The sequence below is a fragment of the Cupressus sempervirens genome, chromosome 6 (genome assembly GCF_028749045.1).
Source record: "Cupressus sempervirens isolate cs-2001-9-10 chromosome 6, ASM2874904v1, whole genome shotgun sequence".
In the NCBI taxonomy this organism is placed as follows: Eukaryota; Viridiplantae; Streptophyta; class Pinopsida; order Cupressales; family Cupressaceae; genus Cupressus; species Cupressus sempervirens.
The window spans coordinates 274,218,174-274,224,158 of NC_143123.1; positions in this window are offsets into that span (position 1 = coordinate 274,218,174).

A 5,985-nucleotide genomic window follows, 5' to 3' on the forward strand; every position below is an offset into this window, starting at 1 on the left:
TTTTGCACAAATCAAGAAACCAAGATATAAAAGAGAACAATATGGATTAGATGGTATTGTTATCAATGTCATAGTGAATTTTGATAGAGTGCATAAAACATCACCTAGATAAATAGAAAAAAACTAAAATGATAATAGTTAGATTAAAGCACAAGTTACAATATTATATTTTTTATACACGAGGAAATGTTAGACTTGTATGTGTCATACATTATTAATGATGTTATGAACCATATATATAAAAGAGAACATCTCCATTAATAAAGACTAGGAAAATTTATTCACCACCAAGGAAAAAATCAGACAACAATCAAAGAAGAGACACATTTAGATAAAATATTATTTGAATATGAAGACCATTATTGAATCACTTGTCCATTGTTTCAATAACCTTCACTCAATAAAAGATCTTGATATGATCATTATTGAAAATGTAGCATCAAAAGGTTTCAAACCTTTAGGCATATTCTAGGATACCAATTCAGAAGAAATAAATTTTCCAATTCTCTTTTATGGCTTTGCACGACTAGAAGATGTCAAAAATATTTTTTTGTACTTGTTACTTCAACCATACAATCAACGCATTTCAAATGATGATGCTTAATAATTAAATAATGCCTGGAAAAGTTTTACATTACTTTTTTGTAATAGAGTTCCTTGAGGAAATGAACACATCCATTTCATGTTATGTGTGAAGGATGCACCCATACATGGACACCAACAAGACCATAAAATTGAAAACTTTGTCAACAAATAGTCATGTGACTCTAGATTGCTAGATGCAAATATTGCAAGAATGGGGACTCTTCATCATACAAAAACCTACTATTTTAAGGGAAAATAGAATCAATGAATTTTAAAATGCTAATATAATGAGATCAATTCATTAACTATCAACTTTCACACCAAACCATTAAATAAAAGAGAAAGATGGGCTTTGAAACATAACTCTCAATATCATTTAAGTTAGATTAGCAAAACCCATGGAGATAAAGGGATGCTAATGTAAAATCAAACCACATCAAGGAAGTATACATGCAAGTCCTCTCTCATGCAATAGAAATTTGATTAAATATTTGTAAATGTAAGAGTAAAATTGATTTAATTGATTTAATTAGAAGTGTAAGATAGGTCTAGGTGCTAAATGTAAGAAATCGAGCCAATTAAGATTTGAAAATAACTCTAGACAAAAAAATGAAATTAGTGATAAGATACTCACTCTAAAATGTGTAGATGAATTGATGTAAAAGCATCGTGGGTTTTCTCAATAACTACTTTGGAGATCTTGGAGGAATTCTTGGTAGTTGCTTTAGAGAGTACTTGGAGTGTTACTCGATCAAAGAAGAGGCACTTAGCTATCCTGGAGGTGCCCGATCGATAATCGAAGGCACTCAGCATACATTGGGAGCTCGGTGATGCTTGGTTGCAGTGTTAACCAAATATTAACATGTTTTGTTAACCTAATAGTTTTTTATACTAGGAAGTTTTTTTTTGATGCTCGATCACATCTTGGTTCTAGCATTGCTCGAGCTGTCTATGTTCAGTTTCTAGTGTGAGTCAACCTTGGCATTTAATTTGCTTGTATTTAATTTATGTTGTGAGCCAAATTTTGGCTTAAATGTGTGATCACCTAAAAATGGTCATCTAGACTATTAGCCCCCTTCTCGACATTTTGGCTAAATTATTTAATCATTTTCCTAGGCCAAATTGCTAAAAATCAATTTATTTGATCTTAACCTATAGTTTGACTATATTATTTTAAGTCCATATTTGATTAAAAGAATGTGTCCCCTTTTAATTAAATAAAAGACCCCATTCTTCTAACCCACTCAATATGCACACATAAAGACTTCTTCTATTTACAAATTAAAAAGAAAAGGCTTTTGTCTCACATGAAAAGTCAACTCATTTTCATTCCTTGACTTTCTCTTACACATGGATCATGCCAAAAGTCAACCCTCACTCTTAATTATTTAATTCTTGATCTTTATCTCAATAGTCAATCTACCTTTAAAAGAGAGAGCTCTCTCCTTCTCAAAGTATCCTGATTTTGAGTTATTTTTATGTTGCAAGTTTCTCAATAGATTTCTTAGAGCTTCGTGGAGAACTTCTCATTTCTTGTTTAAATTATCTCATCACCATTCTCATACTAGATTAGAGCCATTTGCAAGTATTTTAGTTCATTTTTCAATAGATGAAATCACTTAGTTTAACTAGCATGGCTTGATAACATTATCATATTGTTAGCATAGTTACATTGTACATCTCATTCTAGAAAAGATCATACTTTCATTTCATACTTGAGGACTCCTTTTGGATACTTACATCCTTGTTCTTGTCTAAGGAACCTCCCATTTCATGGTTTACTAGCAAGGGCTACATCTCTAAGGCTCATTTCAGAGCTCAATTTATACTTGTCTTATACCCCTTGTACTCCATGGATAGGGAGCTCTAGGCTGCCATTCAAGCATTCCAATTCATGAGATATCTTGGATAGAAGGGTTTTCTTAGTGTACAAAATGTGCATTTAATGCAAGGGTTTATTTAATTTATAACATACTAGGCCGACTTGTGGCTTAGTTGGGTATAAGTAGGGGGTATTATGGAGTCTTGAGTCATTATTGAGTGTGGGATCTAGCATGGAGAAGATGGAGTAGTTGAGAGAGCAAAGTTTCCTAGGTTTGTCCACAAAGTGTTGAATGTAAGGTAGTTTACACCTGGATCTTGCATAAAATTTGAGAAGGGCTAGTAGTTGAGGCTTGGGAAACAAGGATATTTCTTGGTGGGCTTGCAAGCACAAATTTAGATCTTCCTTGGAGGTTTCTACCAGAGTGTGGATTTGGAGAAGCTGGGATTTGGGGTCTAGGTTGGATCTTGAGGGATCTTGTAGAACTACTATTATAATTACTATTGTATTTGGCCATAACCTGAAAGGCCTTGTAGTTAGGCACATTGCATTTAATTAATTATTTTATGAATAAAGAATTGTGTTTGGTATCAGATCTTATTTCTTGTGTTGTGCTTTTGCTATGTGATTATTTGTTGGGGGCTAGGACATCTCTTTTGGGGATTCTCCTGCCTTGTACTACATCAGATAATATCAGAGCACAATTGCTCCTGAGTGTGTAGATAGATTGCCAAAGTTGAGGCAGTTTGCACCAGGAGATTGGATTGAGAGAAGTTGATCTAAGAAGATCTTGATTTGGTGATGGATTATTCTTTATGGAGTCTTAGGTTGTGAGGTGATAGATTGTGGTTCTAACTTGCAATTATAGAGGACTTGCAGATGGATTGATGGAAGTGAAGATGGATGGTTGATCTTGTTAGAGCATGATCGCAAAAAGTTTGTGTGATGTATATTGAAAATTTGTGTTCCTGGACTTGTGATTTGTTCCTAGTTGTTCATGCAAGGTAGTAGGTTGCACTTTGACTTATAAACAATTTGGGTTTATTACAAGGTGCATGGGAAGGAGTTTTTGCAAAGGGTTTGCAAAGAGCTTGGAAGATGTCTCCAAGAAGATTGGACCCTGGGATGATTGTGAATCTCTATGATGTGATGGAGAAGAAAATTTTAGAGATGTCTATTTGGTTTTAAGCTAGATTGACTGATCAAGTTAAAAAATAGATGGTTGAGTTTCATACAGATTTGTGGAGCTGGAGTCTACCAATCCAAAAGAGAGTTGTATGGCTAGTTAGAAGACTTTTTCAATAGAGAAGATAACATAAAAAGGTTGAGGTGGAAGAGTTTGGTTTTGTTGATCAGTTTGTGGAGTCTGATGTGAAACCTATAGAGAAACTTGTGGTTGTTGCTAAAGAGGTTCCTAATCTTGTTGATGTTGGGACAAAGATTATTTTTCATGATCGATTGGTTGAGTTTGACATGGAAATTCTAGAGCACTTGGACATGGATAATCATGTTGTTCTGGATGTGGAGTTAGATTTTACTAATATGGTTGAGGATCTACATGATACTATTGATCTGTATGTTCTTGATTTGTTAATGGTGGACATGGATAAGGATTTACATGCGAAGCATTATGTTTAGTTTGTTCCTAGGAGTGAGCATGTTGATTGGGTTGTTAAGATTGAGGATATTCTAGTGTTTGACATAATGATACAGATGTGGGTGATTTACATATTGGTTTTCTTGTCCCTAATAGAGTATAAACCTTTGATGAAGATGAAGATTGGATTGGATCTTTATTTGAGCATCAAAGTGTGGGATACACTTTTCTATTTACATGGGGAATCTAATGCAGGAGCATCATGGGTTTTCTCAGTAACTACTTTGGAGTTCTTGGAGGAACGCTCCATAGTTGCTTTGGAGACTACTTGGAGTGTTAATTGGTCAAAGAAAAGGTTCTTGACAATCTTGGAGGTGCTCGGTCATCGAAGGCACTTGTCATACATTGGGAGCTTGATGATGCTTGGTTTTAGTCTTAACTGAGTATTAACATGTTGTGCTAACTAAGTTGCAGTCTTAATCGAGTATTAATCTATCATGTTAACCGAATTACAATGTTAACCAAGTATTAACCTATCATGTTAGCTTGATAATTGTTGATACTCGAAAGTGATTTTCTAATGCTTAGTCATATCTTTGTTCCAGTTTTGCCTAAGTTGTCTATGTTCAGTTTCTAGTGTGAGCCAACCTTGGCATTTAATTTGGTTGTATTTAATTTTTGTTGTAAGCTGACCTGTGGCTTAAATGCGCATTTAATGCAAGCTTTTATTTAATTTGTAACATTTTAGGATGACTTGTGGCTTAGTTGGGTATAAGTAGGGGGCCTTGCAGAGTCTTAAGTCATTATTGAGTGTGGGATCCAGCATGGAGAAGATGGAGTAGTTGAGTGAGCAAATTTTTCCTAAGTGTGTGGATAGAGCATTGAATGTGAGGCAATTTACACTTGGATCTTAGGTAAAGTTTGAGAAGGGCTAGTATTTGAGGCTTCAGAGATAAGGAGATTTCTTGGTGGGCTTGTGAGTACAAGTTTAGGTCTTCCTTGAAGGTTTCTACCAAAGTGTAGATCTGGACTAGCTAGGATCTTGTGTTGCGTTTTCATTGTGTGGTTATTAGTTGGGGGGCTAGGACATCACTTTTGGGGATTCTTCTACCTTGTATTGCGTCATGAATGTTATTTTTTGCTCCAAAAAATATGAATATGAAATTGTAAGGGAACTTCTATTTACAAATTCATTATCATAACCAAAACCCAAAAAATGCTATTTTTTAGGGTCTAAAGAAGACGTAAAAAATATCACCATGTTATAGAAGACAATGATTTAATGTCATTGTACTCTTGGGTTCTATAGAAACTTCAACCCAACTTCTTTGAAAATGGATTGGTGAATGTTTCTCAAATATGCAATCACAATTCCACTAACCTACTCTTGAATGTAGAAAGTCTTATTTTGGGTTTTGGGTGGATGAGGGCTAGCCATGGATCGAGGAATCAACCATGTAATTTAAATGTGTAAATGAAAGCAAGACAAATATAAATATTCACCTTGTACATGGAAACCCTTTTCAATAAGGATTTCTAATGTTTGAATGTTATAGATGTTGAATGTGCAACAATGGATGTAAGAAATCTCTACAAATGCAATCGCTCTACCAAAACTACATCATGGATCTATGTATGTAAATGTGCATCAATGAAGAAGATAACGAATGCCTTAATGTATATCTCCTCCCTTGATGGCCAAAAAAATGATAGATATTAAAAAGGAAATACTCACAAAGAATCCTTGAATGTTTGAACACCTTTAGTGCTTGAAGGAAATATGCTTGCTTGAATGCTTGAACACTTGAGTTTGATCAATAATGAATTTCTTGTACATGTGCATTTTTTATGGATGGTATTTGATGTGAAAATGAGGTGCCTAAGCTTCCTTTTATACCAACTTTTTGGGTGTGAAAACAAAGCAAGTTGTCAGGAACACCTAATAAATAAATTTAAAATCATGCGGCAAAATTGGGCCAAG